Below are 20604 nucleotides of genomic sequence, written 5' to 3'. Positions count from 1 at the left end.
CGTCGGATGCAGAGTCTTCTCAGTCTGACACATGATGACTCATTCAAATAGTATCTATCGATAGTTGACCGTAAGTATTTCATTGTCACTTGTCCAATACTTATCTTATAAATAATGTATATCGATAGTCGATTTTTAATGTGTATCAATTCATGTGCAGCGCGAGGTTCGAGCCACAAGAAGTAATATGAGAAATTAGAAAGTCACTATTTCAGCATCTCCTAGGACCAGTCGTTCAATGAAAAGAGTACCCGAAGAAGGTGTTGGACAGATTATGGTCTGCATTCATGGTATACAATCGTTTATCATAGCTAATGTGTTTTATATTTAATTTTTTGTTATACTTATGTGTACTAACTTTCTGAAATTATTTGTAGGCTTCAAATCCCTTCACGACTGTGAAGGAGGAGCAGGACGCAAGGCTAGTGTGGCAAAAGGTGGTTGTCAATCGATTTGTCGACATGCTTCATAATACGAAGACTATAACAATAAAAACAGCTGGTGGGAAAGATGATCAACTGCAGTAGAAGAGCCATGACCCTTCTACTATCAGGACAGATTATTGGAATGCAATGTACGACAAGTGGGCGAGCCATGAATTTCAAAACCACTCAGCAAAGGCTGCACAAAACCGAGCAAAGATGCCTGATGCCCATCTACACACAGGTGGATGTAGGACTTTTGGGAGCCACTAGAAGAAAATGATAACTCATCAATATATATTGTCAAATTTATGAGTATTTCTGCATACTTTTTAATTGATTTTTTTATTATTTAACCTTGCAGGAAGCAGAAAAATGAGACATTGTGCTTTACAAGGATGTGTTTGTTGAAACATATAAACGTAAGAGCACGGGAGAGTTAGTATCAAAGAAGGCAAGAGCGACAAAAATATGTATTTATTATATTAATAAATATTGTAATATACAAGTTATCATGAATTATATTATTATAAACATTGTAATTCTTAATTATTAATTCATACTGTAATCATTACTTTATAGGAGTCGTACGAGCAACAAATGGTAGAGCGATATGGCAATGACTCCACTCAGCATCCGTCTTTTGATCCTGCAGCATGAGTGACTGCAACCGGTGAACCCAAAAAGGGTCGTGTGTTTGGGTTTGGAGTAACATGAACACCACACTAGTTGTTGCTTCCTGCAGCTAGGGCTCCCAAAGTATTCAGCAAACATCAACTCCCATTGTCCTATTGATCCTGTTATTTCTTGGGATGGTGTCTGCCAACTTCTTCAGAACACAATGCACGACTTTTTATATAAAGTCATTCCCAACCTTGTCCATAATGAGTTGTACAATTTTTTTGGTACAGGGAAACTTCGTTTGCATTCAACATGAGCTTCGGTGCCCATCAGGTATAAAGTTTCATGTCGTTAGATTTCAAGCTAGTAGATGCATGATTGAATACATATATGCATGATTGAATCACTATAAATTTGTTTGACACCTTTAGAACACATATATGCAAGATTGAATCAATATACAATTTTCATGACACCCTTAAAACACATATAAGCATGATTTCATCACTATAAATTTTTTTTGACAACCTTAGAACACATATAAGCATGATTTCATCACTATGAATTTTTTTGACTGCCATATAACACATATATGCATGATTGAATCACTATAAAATTTTTTGAATGCCTTATAACACATATATTCATGATTGAATCACTATGAAAGTTTTTTGACAACCTTAGAACACATATGAGCATGATTTCATCACTATGAAAGTTTTTTTGACAACCTTAGAACACATATATGCATGATTGAATCACTATGAAAGTTAATAGACAACCTTATAACACATATATTCATAATTCAATCACTATGAAAGTTTTTTGACAACCTTAGAACACATATAAGCATGATTTCATTACTATGATTTTTTTTGACTGCCTTATAACACATATATGCATGATTTCATTACTATCAAAGTTTTTTGACAACCTCAGAACACATATATGCATAATTGAATCACTATCAAAGTTTTTTGACAACCTCGGAACACATATATGCATGATTGAATCACTAAGAAAGTTTTTTGACAATCTATGAACACATATAAGCATGATTTCATCACTATGAAAGTTTTTTTTATTGCCTTATAACACATATATGCATGATTAAATCACTATGAAAGTTTTTTGACAACCTTAGAACACATATGAGCATGATTTCATCACTATGAAATTTTTTTGACTGCCTTATAACACATATGCATGATTGAATCACTATGAAAGTTTTTTGACAACCTTAGAACACATATATGCATGATTGAATCACTATAAAAGTTTTTTGACAACCTTATAATACATATATGCACGATTGAATCACTATGACAGTTTTTGACAACCTTAAAACACTTATAAGCATGATTTCATTAGTATGAAATTTTTTTAAAGACTTAAAATACATATATACATGATTGAATCACTATGAAAGTATTTTGACAACCTCAGAACACATGTATGCATGATTGAATCACTATGAAAGTTTTTTGACAACATAAGAACACATATAAGCATGATTTCATCATTATAAAATTTTTTGACTGCCTTATAACACATATATGCATGATTTAATCACTATGAAAGTTTTTTGACAACCTTAGAACACATATATGCATGATTGAATCACTATGAAAGTTTTTTGACAACCTTAGAACACATATGAACATGATTTCATCACTATGAAAGTTTTTTTACTGCCTTATAACACATATATGCATGATTGAATCACTATAAAAGTTTTTTGACAACCTTATAACACATATATGCATGATTGAATCACTATGAAAGTTTTTTTACAACCTTAAAACACATATAAGCATGATTTCATTACTATGAAATTTTTTGACTGCCTTATAACATAAATATGCATGATTGAATCACTATGAAAGTATTTTGACAACCTTAGAACACATATATGCATGATTGAATCACTATGAAAATTTTTTGACAATCTAAGAACACATATAAGCATGATTTCATCACTATGAAATTTTTGACTGCCTTATAACACATATATGCATGATTTAATCACTATTAAAGTTTTTTGACAACCTTAGAACACACATATGCATGATTGAATCACTATGAAAGTTGTTTGATAACCTTAGAACACATATGCGCATGATTTCATCACTATGAATTTTTTTTTACTGCCTTATAACACATACATGCATAATTGAATCACTATAAAAGTTTTTTGGCAACCTTATAACACATATATGCGTGATTGAATCACTATGAAAGTTTTTTTACAACCTTAGAACACATATAAGCATGATTTCACTGCTATGAAAAATTTTGACTGCCTTATAACACATATATGCATGATTGAATCACTATAAAAGTTATTTGACAACCTTAGAACACATATAAGCATGATTAAATTACTATGAAAGTTTTTTGACAACCTAAGAACACATATAAGCATGATTTCATCACTATGAAAATTTTTTGACTACCTTTTAATACATATATGCATGAATGAATCACTATGAAAGTTTTTTTACTTCCTTATAACACATATATGCATGATTGAATCACTATAAAAGTTTTTTGATAACCTTAGAACACATATGAGCTTGATTTCATTACTATAAAAGTTTTTTTGACTGCCTTAACACATATATGAATGATGAAATCACTATAAAAGTTTTTTGACAACCTTAGAACAGATATATGCATGATTGAATCACTATAAAAGTTTTTTGACAACCTTATAACACATATATGCATGATTGAATCACTATGAAAGTTTTTTGACAACCTTAGAACACATATAAGTATAATTTCACCACTATGAAATTTTTTGACGGCCTTAGAACACATATATGTATGATTGAATCACTATGAAAGTTTTTTGACAACCTTAGAACACATATATGCATGATTGAATCACTATGAAAGTTTTTTGACAACCTTAGAACACATATAAGCATGATTTCATCACTATGAAATTTTTTGACTGCCTTATAACACATATATGCATGATTGAATCACTATGAAAGTTTTTTGACAACCTTAGAACACATATAAGCATGATTTCATCACTATGAAAGTTTTTTGACTGCGTTATAACATTTATATGCATGATTGTGATACATAACACATTTATTTGATAGCCTTATAAACAATATATGCATGCTGAAATTACTATGACATTTTTTTTATAACCTTAAAACACATATCTACATGATTGAATCACTATGAATTTTTTTTGTCAGCCTTAGAACACATATCTGAATTTTTTTTAGGTCCTTCACTTTATTGCTAGTCTATGTGTCATTCAACCATGTTACTTTGATTGTCTTAGATTAGGTGCTTTGCATATAATTTATTTTATTATATTTTGTTTATCAATACTAACATTTTGGTTCTCTTGTAGGATGCTGGAGATGATTAGCGTAGAGGAGCTGATGGAGGCATGAATGAAGGGGCAGATCGAGACAATGAAGAAGATGATGCTTCGAATCTTATCGAGGATTAAATTCATGTGTTGAATTTGTTTCATGTACTTGTTTTAAACGAAACTTTTTGTATATGTTCACTTGTAACTAATTAGAACTTGGCGAGGATTATAGTGGGTTGTTAAATTTGTTTCACTTATAACTTTTGTTAAAGTTGTTCCACCTGCTTTGTATATGTTTTTTTATGTGTACTTTATTTTTTATACACAGGTTATATAAATTGTATAACGAGAAATTTTTTATCGATATTTATATTTCAAACAAATATTTTTTTTTAAATTTATGATGGATTAGCGACAGATATTATCCATCACTAATATCCGTTGTCAATTTAGCGATGAATTAGGGATGAATATTTATCTGTCTCAAAAACTGAATCAACCGATGTTTTGCGATGTAATGTAATCCATCGCTAAATTGGCAACATATATTAGAGGCGGATACGTATTCGTCATTAAATTTTAGCGACGGATTAATGACAAATATGCATTTGTCGCAAAACTAAATCAGTCCTTATTTAGTAACAGATTAGCGATGGATCATGGCATTCACGAATTCATCATGAATTAGCAACAGATCAATTATGTCGCTAATTAACGACCAAGAAATGATGACGAACGCTATCCATCGCTAAGCTGTCACCAATCCGTCGCTAAACGGATTAGCGACGAATTTGCGATGGATTATCGTCAGATAGCGTCCGTCGCTAATCCGTAGAATTCTTGTAGTGAGAGAGATTTGATCCTGGGCCTTGACCTTGACACAGGTCCCCGCTTACCACATGGGATACCACCTCGGTGAAAACGATGTTGTTGCTTAAGATGATCCAAGGAAATTAGCTAAGGATCTAGCCATACTAAATCAGTTGGATCTCAAGATAAGATCCGTATATAAGTTTGACAAGATCCATATATAAGTTTGACGTAGGTTCTTCCCAAAATTAAACCACATTAACTTGTGAGTGTGATTCCTTCTTCTTCTCTCTCTAAAGCTTCACAATATATTTAGCTTTTTTTTCAAAATTAGTTTTTTGTTGATCAGACCTTATAGATGTGGTATATTTGCATTTTTAAGTAGAAAACAAGCTTTGGATCATGTGTTTGTGATAATTGTATAGGTTTTTCAAGACCTTTAAGAATCAACGGCCCACAATGTACCAAAGTTTTATGAACAAAAAAAAATATTTTATGTCAAAAAAACATGATCCAAGACATGATTCTTATCAAATAAACTATGTTGAAGACATCTATAAAGCCTGATTGAGAAGATGTCACCTACATCTATGATTTCTACTAGGTGGGTGTAGGGGTTATATATATATATATACAAAATGAGCAGATGCATGGTAGCATGCCATGTGTTGTTCAAAGAACCTTTTTTACTAAGGTCATAACTGTCACTAAAGGTCTTTTCATTAAAGTCTTTTCTATGCTCACTCCACCGTGTGTGTGTGTGCCGTTAACTATTACCAACTACTCCTAGGTTACCATGGAAATCTAAGAAAATAAATTGCATTAATCAAATAAAAATAACAATTTGCCATCAACCACCCTCTACAGGATCCCTGCAAAGCATATTTATAAGAATAAAACAGAAACCCTAACCGAAAATAGATCTAATATCCAATAATAACTTCAAAAACCATAGTAATAAAAAAGTTAAAATCTAATTAATTGGATCCGAATGGAGCCTGAATCCTAAATAGCCTCCCATCTTCCTGTTCTTTTTGGCCGAAGCATCTTAAATCTAGGTCTGCCTGTGCATCAAGTTTACCTCGCAGGGGGGCAGCGCCATTAAGTGAACTGGTTCTCAGCCAGGTTCCAAGTCATAAAAAAAAAACAAAAAGAAGGTGATGAGCACTAACTTTCAATGCCATTAGGCATCAGATTGGTCAAAAAGTTGTCAAATGACACTATCATTAGTAATACTGCACTTTTTTTGCCATAAAAAATAGGATCTCATTAAATCTTGCCTTTCTGGTGTCAACCCCACTTATTTTCAAAATTATTATTATTGAAAACCATTATTAGATGAATAAAGATCTTCTTTGAAAAGTAGTTTAACATGGGGATTCATGTGATACCACCAAGGGCGTGGAGCACAATTGCGCCCGAGCCGGCCCATGCCTGCTCATGTTTACATTAACATGGTTATTAATTTCATTCAACCGTGGTAGGAAAACAATTCCTTTTCATTTGAAAAAGGTCTTTTTCCCACGAAACAAACAGGACTCTAGAGTGTATGAGCCTTTCATACACTCTACTGGATAGGTTAAATCCCCCTATGTGAATGATTTATAAGCGGGGGTAGTGAAGATAGACTTGAGGGGGCTGGGTGGGGGTGCTCGACATCTTTTGCATTTTCGAGACTAAGATTCAGGCCATTGATCACGGGTTTGTTGACAATATCTGGCGGGGTAGCAATTTTGCGTATATTCTATCCCAGGGCCGGTCGGGCGGGTTATTGGTGTTAGTTATGGAGGGATCATGCATGGGTTCTATCGATCATACATATTGGTTGCTTTTCAATCACGATTGACTTCTTGATTCAGAGCGATGGTGAGGCCTTTCGCTTGACATCATTATACGGTCTTGTAACAAGCGATTGCAAAAAAAAATATTTTGGCCAACTGGGGGTGCGTTCGGAGTTACCCTGGTGTGTCGGTGGTGACTTTAACACCATTCTTTCCTTGGATGATGTGAACAATGTGCATTATATTACCCATAACATTCGTAGTTTTGTGGATTTTTTGGAGAAATGGTATCTGTCGGATTTGCCTGATCTTGGAGGGGGTGCTTTACTTGGTTGAACAAGAGGAATCCACCTTGTTTACGAAAATTGGACAGATTTGTATTGTCCTCTTTCTTCTTGGAGACCCATCATGATGTTCTTGCCTCAATGGACCCTCGCTTTATTTCTGACCATAAAACTATTTGTATCAAGCAGGAGGAAAGATCATATAGGACCTTGAAGGGATTCATATTGGGGCTTTGGTGGCTCAGGGAAGAAACCTTTGGTGATCATATTAGAGAGTGGTGGTCTACAAGCCCTAACGGTAACTTGGCAGTTATGCGCATTGCAAAGAGGCTAAAACATGTTTGATCTAAAATCATTGAATGGTCAAGGCAACAGGGATGAGCGAAGTTTGATCTAATTGCATCTTAGAAGGATGAGTTGTGTGTCCTACAAAAATCCCTTAAAGCTGATTTACCGCATCAAGGAGTACGGCTGAATTCTACAGACCAGGAAGGTTTATCACAAAATATTAAAGAATGGTGTTTATGAGAAAAACTTAGGTGGAAGGAGAGGAGCCAAGTGCAGTGGCTACATCATGGGATGCAAACACCACCTATTTTCACTCATATGCATCCTCCAATCGTCGACTAAACCATATTCCAGCTATTTATATTGATGGTGCTCGGGCTGAGGGAGATGCAGTTCTATCATAGGTAACTTCTTTATTTAAAGAGCACTTTTGTGTTGTTGTGCATTACTTAAAATGCCTGTGTAATTTTATTCTACCATCTCCTTTTGTGGATGATGCTTCCTATCTTGTGTACCCATCCTCTAGTGAGGAGATTATAAAGGTGGTTTGGGTGTTGCCCTCTTCTAAAGCGTCGAGTATTGATGGTTTTTTTGTTGAGTTTTTCGCTCTATCTGGGAGGTGTGCAAGAATGATTTCCTATAATTATTTGCTCAATTTTATGGTAATGCTAAGCTTCTTTGGGAGCTTTGCTGGACCTTAATGGTCTTAATTTTCAAGGAAGAGGGTGTTGAGCATATTGGTCAGCTTAGACATATTGCCCTCCTTGGTTGCATATACAAGATTATCTCTAAAGCTCTTGTAGAGATATTGAAAAGGGTTATTCATAAAACTGTTTCGTCGGTTCAGAATGCCTTTAGTTGTGAGAGACGGTTACATGAGGGTGTGGTATTAGCCCATGAAGCTTTGCATTATATTCACCAATCTAAGAGACCATCCTTTATTTTGAAAGTGGACCTCTCTAAAGCTTTTGATTCTGTCAATTGGGACTTCTTGTTGGCATCTTTGGGGAAAATGGGATTTGGTGCTCGTTGGATATCTTGGGTGAATACCATCATCTTCAATGGTTGTAAGGGGGGTGAGTTTATCCCTACTAGCGAACTTAAGCAGGGAGATCATCTCTCCCCTCTTGTCTTTAATATTTCTATGCAAAGTCTCGTTTCTATGCTTGAGGTCGCTGCCTCAAATGGGATTTATGAAGGTGTTTTATTGTCTATTAGCCATATGTTCAGTCACTTGCTCTATGTTGATGATATCCTCATCTTTGGAGAGGCTTCGCTTCAGAATTTGTGGCTCCTATGGTTGATCCTTCAATATTTTTCATCGATCTCTAGACTTCGGATGAATGAATCCAAGTGTCAGATGAGGTCATTTTTATGGCTACCCCTATCATCTTTTGTTGCAAGATCACGTTTTTTCCTATCTTTTACTTGGGGGTTTCATTGTATTTGGGAGTCACCAAAGACTCACATTGGGCCAAGGTGGAGGACAAGGTGAAGAGAAGGTTGAAAAACTAGTTGGGGGCACTCTCTTGCTGGTGTTATTATCATTCCCTCTCACCTTCTTCAATTACTAAGCATGCCTAGAGGTGTGGGAAAAGGGCTGCAACTATTGTTGAATAAGTTCCTTTGGGGCGGTGTCCATGATCGCAAAGCTCCTCACCTACTCTCTTGGGATATTCTCTCTAGACCCATCAATAATGGGGGACTGGACATTCGAGACTTAAGCACATTGAATGGGGTCTTCTGTATTAAATGGATTTGGTCACTTTGTTGCGGGGATAAGTAATGGGTTGTGATCATGAAAGCCAAATATGGGCTGCATGGGTGACCTTGGAGGTGGTCCGATAGCTATAAGTGGAAGGTGGCTTTCGAAATTTGAAAATCTTAGTGCAAGGAAATTCAACATTTTTTGCATAGGTCTATAATGTAGGTTAGCAATGGGAGGAGAATGTACTCTTTTTTGGAAGGACTCATGGCTTCTCCTGTCATCACTCATGGAGGAGTTCTCTTCACTTTACCAGGCGGCTAGGGATAAGGGTTGCCTTGTCCCAGAAAAATGATCCACTAATGATGGGTGTAACATAACATTGAGGGTTACATCTTCTCAATTGGTTATTCATGAATACTTGCAAGTTATGAGTCTCATTTCCCCATGCTGCTCAACGAGGTTCCAAACCAATTATCATGGAAACCAAATGGGGGTAACGCACTTCAGCTTAAGCTAGCAGCTTGGTGCAATGGCTCCCGGATCATGTATTGTGGGGGTGTTGGTCTCTCGGCAAGGGCTTCTTTTACTGGTTTGTTAGTGCTCCTAAATAAAATTTCGACGGTTTTTGTTTTTCTAGTCGTTGCTCTCTATGCCTCGCATATGTGGAAGACACGCACCACCTTTTTAGGGGCTGCACTTTGATCCAACTGGTAGTAAGTTTCTTTTGAGAGGATAAGCACATTCCATGGGGGTTAAATGAGCCTCTACGCCTCTTAATCATTGCAGCAAAAATTAACAATTGGGGTTCCTGGTGGATCTTTGTGGGGGCATTGCTGGTTGTTTCTTTTGTGGAGAATGGTTTAGTTAGAAAGAAACAATAGGATTTTTCGGGGGGAAGAAGAATCTAGATCTAATTGCCCCAGCTTGTCCAAGGCCAGTTGCTGGAGCGATTGCGGTTAAAGTGTTCGGGTTTAGGTTTTCAATGGGTTGGAGTGCATAGAATTGGTAAGGTGGGGTCCCTATTGCATGACGTCCGCTACCTTTTCTCTTATTTTCTGTTTGTATTTGATACTCTGCTGTGTCTTTTTTTAGGGGAGGGTGGTGTATGTTCTCCCCCGATGATTCACTAAATCCCACGTCTGTGTTCGGGGGTCTGAATGAGCACCACGTATACAAGCACATGGGGCTCGTATTCCCGTGTATGTTAACATCACTTAACATTAGAGTCTAGTGTGGTTGCAAAGACTTAAGTACCCTTTCTTGCTATTCTTCTCATAAAGCGATGGTTTGAGAAAATGACAAAAATGCCCTTCATTCAAAAAAGAAAAAAACAAACAGTTCAAAAAAAGAACAAACATGTCCTCCATCCAAAAAGTCGAGGATGATGTTGACCTGAGCCATAAAAAATGTCTGTTTGAACTTTTCATCGTCATCTTCTTCTTCTTCCTTCTCCGTAAAACACTGTAAAACCCCCTCTCTCTCTCTAGAGAAGAAATCAAGGGAGGCAAAGAGTTCCCCCTAGAGAAGGCCATGAACATCAACCCTCTCACTCTCTCTCTCCCTTCTCTCTCTACTTCTGTACACATCCAACAGACGATCCTACATTGCTCTATCAAACACCGACTGACCTGCACACTGACTATAGCATCGTTCAACTTGATGAGTTGTGGAGCCTGATTCATAGTTTTTGCCCTTACAGGAGGGGGTTTGGGGGCTCCTCCCAGCGTGGGTAACATCATTCAATTTCATGAGTTGTGGAGCCTGATTTAGAGTTTTTGCCCTTACAGGAGGGGGGTCCGGAGGCTCCCCCATGGTGCGGATCCCGATAACATTTTTTGGGGCCTTCCAACAGCGATTTGTAGTATTATCGGGCTTTCCTACAGTGATTTGTAGTATTTTCGGGTCTCCAACGAGCCCCACAATGATTTATAGTGTTATCCGGCTTTTCAACAACGATTTGTAGTGTCTTCTGCAAATCACTATAGTGATTTATAGTATTTTTGGGTCTCCAACGAGCCTCACAACGATTTATAGTGTTGTTGGATCTCACTATAGCGATTTGTAGTGTCTTTCGCAAATCACTATAGCGATTTACAGTATTTTTGGGTCTCCAACGAGCCCCATAGCAATTTATAGTATTGTTGGATCCCACTATAGTGATTTATAGTGTCTTTTGCAAATCACTATAGCGATTTGTAGTGTTATTCAGTAAGCAAATCGTTGTAAATCACTACCCGAATTAGGACCAACTTGTCAGGGTCATATCTCCCTAACCGGAGGTCATATTCCAAATCTGTAAAAAGTGGTGTCTTTGTTATTGAGTCTAGTTTATTCTTGTAAATTTTTAGTGATTTTTATTGTCATTTCATTCTTCATTTAACTAAAAACCGGACCCCTATTATTTTGTGTTATTTGAGTTGCACAACACCCTCTTGTAAGGGCAAAAACTCTAAATCAGACTCCACAACGAATCAAGTTGAACGATGCTACCCACGCTGGGAGGAGCCCCCCAAACCCCCTTTTTTGTAAGGGTAAAAACTCTGAATCAGGCTCCACAACGAATCAAGTTGAACGATGCTATCCACGCTGGGAGGAGCCCCCAAACCCTCCTCCTATAAGGGCAAAAACTCTAAATCAAGCTCTACAACTCATCAAGTTGAATGATGCTACCCACGCTGGGAGGAGCTCCCAAACCCTCTTCCTGTAAGGGTAAAAACTCTGAATCAGGCTCCACAACAGTCAATGTGCAGGTCAGTCGGTGCTTAATGGAGCAATGTAGGATCTTCTGCTAGATGTGCACAGAAGCAGAAAGAGAAGGGAGAGAGAGTGAGAGAGTTGATGTTCATGGCCTTCAGGAGAGATTTCTTTTTCGGATAATCCTGCAGTGCAGAGACTGGGTCTTAAATAATCATCTTTGGGGCACTTAAGTCTTTACAATCACTCATTTTCTAGAATCGATATTTTTTTGGCACCAATGGAGGAGAGGCTACTTAAGTCTTTGCAATCGCATCAAACTCCAATGCTAATTAATGCTAACAAACATGGGGATACGAGATGCACAGGCTTAAATACATGGTGCTTTTTGGGACCCCCGAACATGAGATGCCCTGTTCGGGGGGGAGGGGGGAGGAACATATAACCTGCTTCGGTTTTTTAGTAATGAAATCTTGGTGATCCCTCGCCACCAAGCTCCTTATATATTCTGCTGAATAGAATTATATTTCTTTAAAAAAAAAGTTTTATAATACTCGCTTTTCAACACAAGCTTTCTTATTCAAGTGGTTCGTGATGAATCACCACTCCTGCATCCCATGTTCACTTGCTTCTAAACCTCGGCTATTGGTTTATGTAAGAATTGGTTCTTCTTACTATTATAGTTCATATGGTGTGGATGATACTGATTTTTTATATTGTAACCTATGTTTGCAAATCTGACTGCACATATGTGTTGAACATGATACATTTAACAGACATCGACTATTGGATCATGCTTTTTCAATTAATCCATTCATTCTTAAAGCCCTATAGCCACCTGCTCAAATGTATTTAATAAAGAAAAGAAAGAAAAGAATTGGTTTTTTCCATTAGGAAATATAAATAAATTATCTCCACAGTCGATTGATGGACGGGCATATATTCGGACTTCCCCACTGAAACACTAGTAGCTCGTATGGAAACTAATGAGTGGAAATTACCTTTTTCTTTAAAAAATTCAAATTTATTGTAGATCAAACAGGGTTTATTTAGTAAGAAACTTGTTTTGAATGATGTGATTAAAACAAGTAATTAGGTTTTTAAAAGGGTGCCAAAATTTCATAACTCAAAAGATCCCATTTTTACATGAGAAAAGCATGATCTATGTGGTTATCCTTGACAAAGAAACCATGTTGAACACATCTATGTGGTTAGATTTAGATTGAGTCGATACAACTTGCACCTATGATTTCTAGTTCATTAGTTCCTTACCTTCATTAGTAGCCAATATTTACCCTTATTTAAACGTTGTCAATTGATCGGGCATGTAACAAATATTTGAATTAAAGATATAGAGAGATGCAGAGTGCCTCACCTAGCAACCCTCGCCCCCTCCCAGAGGTAGATGAGAGACACTGCACATCTCACAACCCCGGGTCGTCGATCATTTCACTGCCGGCTTGTTCCTGGGCCAACATTATGGAAGGATCCATTGCCTCTGGTTCGTCTCCCAGAGCGGCAATGGTACAACACGGTGAGAAGATGCATTTGGAGATTACCACGAATGGACATGACGAAATGCTGGAGCTCTTCAAGTGGACTCCTGTGGCTGGATTTTCATACAGTAATTCTCAAAAATATATTCAATATCAATATGCCTTTCAGGCACTCCGGGCACTGTGGATATTTGCATCACCAAGCAAAATTTCCTCACTCCACCAAGGCCTGTTACTATTCAGATTGAACATGGAGGAGATGAATCGTGTCCTACATGGTGGGCAAAAGAAGGTGGATGGTCGTACCTTGGTGGCGCATCAGTGGACACCCCTCATGGATCTGAAATTTCAAGCGTCGAATCGCGAGTCCCTCTATAGACTCGTCTTCCGGGATTGTCCGCCGAGTGTTGGACCAAAGACGTATTTGAATGAATTGCTACGTTCCTTCAGGATGTTCGCAGCTAGCCATACGAGGGCAATGGAACGTTGTGTGTTTGCTCGCATTTGCGTGTCTATTCTATTGAATTTCGTGTAAATAGCACTTTTGAATAGCGGGATATTCCTCAGTGTTGTGAGAGGCGTACGCCTCAGAGGCGAAGCGCACGCTCAAGGTACTGAGGCGTTGTACCGAGGCGTTTGAGTCTTGAAGCATATGCTTCACATGGGTGAAGCGCACGCCTCTCATCGAGGCACGCTTCGCCTCTAAGGCTTACGCATCATGTAAAGCAAAAAAAACCCGATTCGCGCCCAGCCCGCCGATCCCGACTACTTTCAGCGCGCCGGTTAGCGCCCCCCCCCCCCCCCGATGATCGCCTTCCTCTTCCTCGCCCGACGACACCTTCCTCTCGATTTTCTCTGGCAGCATTTCTTCAAGGTATCCCATTGTTCTCCCCTTATGGATGGTTTTTTTGTTTGGGGCTCCGGTATGAAGGGTCTAGGGCACAGAGTGCAGGTGAGGAGAGGTTCTCCATTTACGTGCACTCGAGGCCCGGATTCATCTTCGACCACACGACGACCATGTGCTCCTATTGCTACGGGCGCCATTTGAATCATAGCATTAAGGTTTGGGCTTCTTTTTTCTCCCTTCCTTGATTGATCAGCGGTAGATGAATTGATTCTATTGTTGCTTTCGATGGTTTGAGTTTGTGATTATTTGGGTGGGGATGTAGGTAGCTTGGGGAGAGGCGAGCATGATCGATGCGGAGCGTATGTTGCTCGCTGAAGCTCTTCAGGATCCAACGAATCAACGATTTGTTCTTGTTTCTGACAGGTTCTGTCATGTCTTCCATGAGTTTCTTACCAATTGCATCCATAATTTTATCATCTTAGACAAAATTTCCCATGTTTTACTTATTTATGTTGAATTATTGTATACAATATTTGGGCGTGTTCTCATTCGTTGTTTTTTGTTGAATGGTTTAATAGTTGGAATTGTTCTATTGCGACGATTCAGGAAATGAGTGTTCATTTTTTTTTATAGCAGAAAAAAATCATGGAGTTTTTCTATTCGCACGATCGTATAAATTGCCTTTTCTTGTTGGCGTCATTGCAGTTGTGTCTTTCTAGCTTCTGCATTGCAAATTTTGTACTAAACTTTCTAGGATCGACTGATTCTGTGCTGTGTGGTGATATCAATTATCGGGTTCAGAACTAATGATGGCAATCTTTAGTGCAGTTGTGTTCATTTGTACAACTTGTTGATGTACTAATAAGATGAAATAGCATAACATGGAGGAAATTCACGAGCTAGCTGATTTATGTATTGCATCTGTTCTTACAGCCAACAATCATGTGAGTTCAGTTTAATTTTCCAGCTATTTTCTATACACTTTATAGTGGTATTGTGATCGTGAAATTGGTGTGACCTTTTTTATTGGCAGCAAACCATATTTTAAGAATTCTACCATAACCTTTGTTGTTTGAATGATTTTAACTGTATTTTGAAATTATACACCTTGTTGCATTGACAATTTGCTTCAGAACCATGCAGTATCATCATGGATCTGTTGTAGTATTGGATGGGTGTCCGCAAGTATCACTTATTGTGAATGCCATCTTTCTGTTATAGAACGCTTTTTTTCCTTGTATATCGTTTTTCTTTTCTCCTCACATGCTCTGCTTGTGCTTATAATCATCTTTCTTGAGGTTTGGATGAGTTATCTAGATACAGCCTTAACAGTTCATGTCCTATAATAGAAGGCCACCCTGCATGTTGGCGTAATGTTTCTTATCATCTCAATGTTTTCATTGAACCATCAGACAGGGAATAGATAATTCAAACTGATTCTATGTTGGGACTCTGATCAGGGCACTGCATCAGAGCCATAAGTAATCTGGATGATGAGAAACCCCAGAAAGGAAAACCAATTACTCATGAATGGAGTGGTGCGTAGAAATGAGAGTATGATTAATATGTTATTGTTGGAAGTCAATAAAATTGAAAAAGCTGGACTTAACAAAAAAATATTGCCAACTTAATCTTCTTGCCAAATGACCCTATAGATTGCCAATCGAGCTCACGGAGCTATTGACGCCACGCACGCCAAGTGTTTGATGGTATGTGTGAGAGGACAATGGTCTTGAAGCTTATTTTATTATTTTGATCATGAAGCTTACGCTCCAACGCCTCGAGGCTTACGCCTCGCTTCATCACATGCTCAACGCCTCGCTTCGCCTCATCGCATTTAACAACCTTGATATTCCTCCAAGAGATAATTTATGAACAAAACATCAAATTTTGTTCGCATTATGGATAGATGAATCATTCAACGATCACATGCCCAGTCCACCGAGAGGCTCCCTGACAAGGCTGATCATTCTCCACAGGACGAGTGGAAGCAAGTGAAGATGCACCGCCGTACCATTCCTGCTCAGGGTCGGGCCCAGCAAGTTGGTCAATCCAATCGTTATGTTCTTCTTGCAGGTGTTGAGATGGAAGCTGCTGCTTTGGATCCTGCATGCCCCGATAAAGGACTCTCCGTCGAATGTCAAGGGGCCTGAATCTAATTGCATGGAAATAGAGCGAGCACCCTGTTCCCATGCAAGATGGGACAAGTGAAGGGAGGATCGATAGCCCTGTAGTCACTCAATTCCACTAACCTCATGAGAGAGAGTCTCTCAGGCCGAACGACAACCTGACTCACCGGCCGGGGCCCAGGCCGATGGCGAGTCGCGATGCAGCAGTTGGGCAACTGCCCAACTCAGGGTAACCGTTCAGGTGAGGGCCAAGTGGCGATGACTCACAGGGGGCCTCGACACATCAGCAGGTAACTGTGGCCCTGCTGCTACTAAGGCCACAGATCAGCGGGTCCCCCTGTCCACCTCATTAAAACTAGCCACGTCACCAGTTGTTTTTAAGGATGTGCCTGAGTTTCAATTCACGGCTAAGGATCTGTTGAACAAGGAGAATATATCCCCTGATGACCTGCAATCTCAGGATGTGATTCCTCCTATCAATACTACTAAGACGCGCAGACGCTACAAGGTGGGTGCGTTTGATAGTTCACGTCCTCCTCTGCGCGACGTTGGCTCCTCAAGGCCGACTGTCCGATCAGAACGCCTGCAACGCCGGCGTGGTTTGCTAGCAGGAGAGGCGATGACAACGGTGGATTCTGACTCAGGTCAGACTTCAGGTACCCCTAATGAAGAGCTGATAGGCACTTGGGACAACTCCAGCAATGGTGTAACATGAACCCAGACTGGGTTCCCTCCATTGCAAATTTGTAATTAAGTGTTTTCTAATAAACAGCTAGGGTCCGCCTAACCCAAGCTTTCTATGTCAAAAAAAAATGATTGGGCATGCAACCCACTACCACTAGGATGCACCTTAACCCTCCCAAACAAGTAGTAGGGGTGTCAACGGTCCGATCTGGTTTGGACCCAATCAGGACTTAGGTGGGTCCTAATGCGGATCTGACTTTGATATATAAGGAAAAATATACCCAAGTCCTATAAGGATTACATGAGCCAGATCCGGTCCATACCCTATAATTTTTTTATTTTTATTGTACGTTGAACAATCACGGATCTTAATCGGAATTCAAGTCAAACCCAGGTCTGGCATGAAATTTCACAAACCATACCCGGCTCCATATACCAATCGGACCCTTCAGGGCCAATCCGGATTCTAATCAGACCTTATTTATCACCAAACCTTAGGTACAGGTCGGTCCGGGTCAAACCCGGCCTATTGACACCCCTAACAAGTAGCCAGGTTCAGGTTATGTCAGAGGTTGAGTAAATGAAAGCCAAGACAATTAGCCAAACCCTAATATTTTAATGTGCATCTAACTATGTTATCTTAAAAGTGCATATGAATACTCAGTCAAACCAGGTCGGCTCACATCTTAGACGAATCATAACTGGATCCCAACAAAGTATACCCAGATTGGGTTCAGGTCAACCCGAAGAATATTTGGGTCAACATTTGTGTGCCCATACTTAGGGCTCGGAAATGACACGAGAAGCTCACTGTTCGGCTCGTAAAAAAGCTTGAGCCAGCTCGTTTAGGTATATGAGCCGAGTATGAACAAGGGAAGTCCGCTCGGCTACATAGACTCATCATTTCATATATTACATATAAACATATTACATATTATATATAATATCTATATTAAGCATATATTATATATTATCAAATTTTAAAAAACAATCTTGTTAGAAAACAAGCAAGCTCATGAAGAGCTCACGAGCCAAGCCCAAGCAGGGGAACACCCTTAACGAGGCGAGACGGCCGGAACACGCCAAGCTTGGCTCTTTCATTTACCAGCCGTACCCATACTCAGGTTGCTGAGGTTAAGGTTGGGTTAGGCACCCGACCTATTGACCGTCCTGCCCTGAAAGTTCTGCTCTTGAGTGCCACTAGAAAATCTATCAAATGAATTCATTGCGCAGCATCACCAGTAGGGATGTCATTTCTTCAACCAAAACAAAACCGATTAGTCGGATTGCTAGAAGAAATAACACCCAAATAATAATCAGATCTGGATCTGTTTAAAGTTTTACATCTGAATCTATATATGAATTCAACTAATGTCCGAATCCAATTATATGTAAACAACACATCCGATTAGCTCTTTAAGCTAGGACCCGTATTTAGTAGTAGCTTTTCCAATCTGAATCCAATTCTCCAGTAAGGCCATATCTAATTAGGTCGGATTCAGAGAGAGAGACCATGTAACTTGTAAAGGACATAAGAAAATAGCTATATACGGAAGGTAAATGTGAGCCAAACACCTTATCATAACCAAAACGCAAACAGCCAACTTGTCCCCATTGTCTCAAATTCCAATCCACTCAAAGTAGGATCTTACGAATTCATCAAAAATTAAGAACTAATAAATTGACATACACCAATGTCAGATATATTGATCAGAAACATGTTTCCTAGCAACATACACAACCTATATATGATAAGGATCGAATATTATGTAAATCTTGATAATAATTGGAGTCCAGTCAGGCATTTTACATGTAAAATGTGGACCCGATAACGTACAGGAAGCTTAGCTGGTTTGAAGTCGGGCAACCCAAGTCCATCACTAGATCCGTAAAAGCTACATCAGTATGGATCTGGTACTACCCACATTTAAACTGAAACTGACCCATTGCATCCCTAACACCACCTCAACCTCCATCACCACACACGGACACAAGGTGGTAGGAAATAAGGTGCTCTCAATGACAGTCACATACTCCCATGTAATGTACCCAAGAAACCTGAGGCATTTAATGAGTAGGGCAAAGACATGGTCAAGACTCCACTCTGGAATACAAGGAATAATTCAGGATCAAATGTATATGATCAAGAAGCTATACATTTGTTCTTAGAAGGCATCTACATTGATTCATCTTTTATATCCAGTATAATTTTTTCATACCCATATAAACAAGGACTCCGACTCTATGTAGCCTGAATTAGCCATTGCTTTTGAATTATATTGTTCTAGTCACTACTAGGCGTTTTACAAACTTTTTGAAAGAGGATTAGCATTTTATGGTCATGAAGCAATGATTAACCAAGTTATGCCTGCAGTTCCTCACTAAAGAATGCAATAATAGCGTACACAACTTATGACCAAAAAAACAGAAAACTAAGAACACCATAGAGAATCAGTGACTAGCAAAACAGAAAAATACAATCAGGTTATTGAAATTTTCGAATTCAAATGTGCAAGATTCAACCACGCATGCAGGTTGCTCAGATGCAAAGCACATCTTGATCAAGCACAAATTCCTCTAGAAATCTTAAAAGCTCTCTATGTTTCCAAAACTAAAAGGAATATTCACTATCACGGTCAAACATTAATCTGTCTTCTGATAAAGAACAAATAAAACAAGCTATATAAATTCCTCTAGTTGATTGGTGTGTGCAAGCAAAATACTATAGAAAATCAGCAGAGAGACAGAGAGCACCTTCTGTTTTGTGGCTTCATAAAGTTATTGCAGCAGAGTGCACAAAAGGGGAAACATACGACCGTGGCTCAGCGCTCAGCGGAGCAGTCACTACTAATAGCTAGCTGGTGCAGGTCTACCGCTTATAGGCATAAACTTGGATGCACATCTCAAAATCACACCAACAAAACTACATTTTAACAATGCAAGTCCACAAGCCTGGTGCTAAGTGGTCATAATTAGATGCAGTTATGGTGGTCTCAACGCTATGCCTAGTAGACCAGCATTGAGTCAGTTGAGATTTTCATGCTATTGTCATCCTGTTTCTAACTGGTGAAATGCTAAACCACTTCTATTGGATTTGAACCTAATGACAAAAGCACCAGGTGATATGGAAAGATGAAAGGGAGAAGAATATAGCTGTTGACATGCAATAAATAGAATCAATTCAGATGCCTTCCATTAATTTTGAAATTAACTTCAGTGCATTTATTTGACCTAGTTTCACACATTGAGAATGTTGATGTTATCAGTTCAATTTTGTAGCACATATTTAATGTTCCATTTTCAACATCATGCCGCTGCATGGTCTAAGACTCTAAATCCTAGGCCACATTAGAATATAGCAAGGAAGGAAGTGTAGAGGACATGTTTAATCTTGTTTCCACAAGCTTGAACACCATGCCCGATGCCCAAGGTAACCCCTCAACTTGAATTAAAAGATAAAACAATGAGCACATTTTTTTTCTTTTATTTTTTCTTGG

The sequence above is a fragment of the Nuphar pumila genome, chromosome 13 (genome assembly GCF_984573655.1).
Source record: "Nuphar pumila chromosome 13, dmNupPumi1.hap1.1, whole genome shotgun sequence".
Taxonomy (NCBI): domain Eukaryota; kingdom Viridiplantae; phylum Streptophyta; class Magnoliopsida; order Nymphaeales; family Nymphaeaceae; genus Nuphar; species Nuphar pumila.
The sequence above is the reverse complement of the archived record's forward strand: the minus strand, read 5'-3'. Positions refer to the sequence as shown.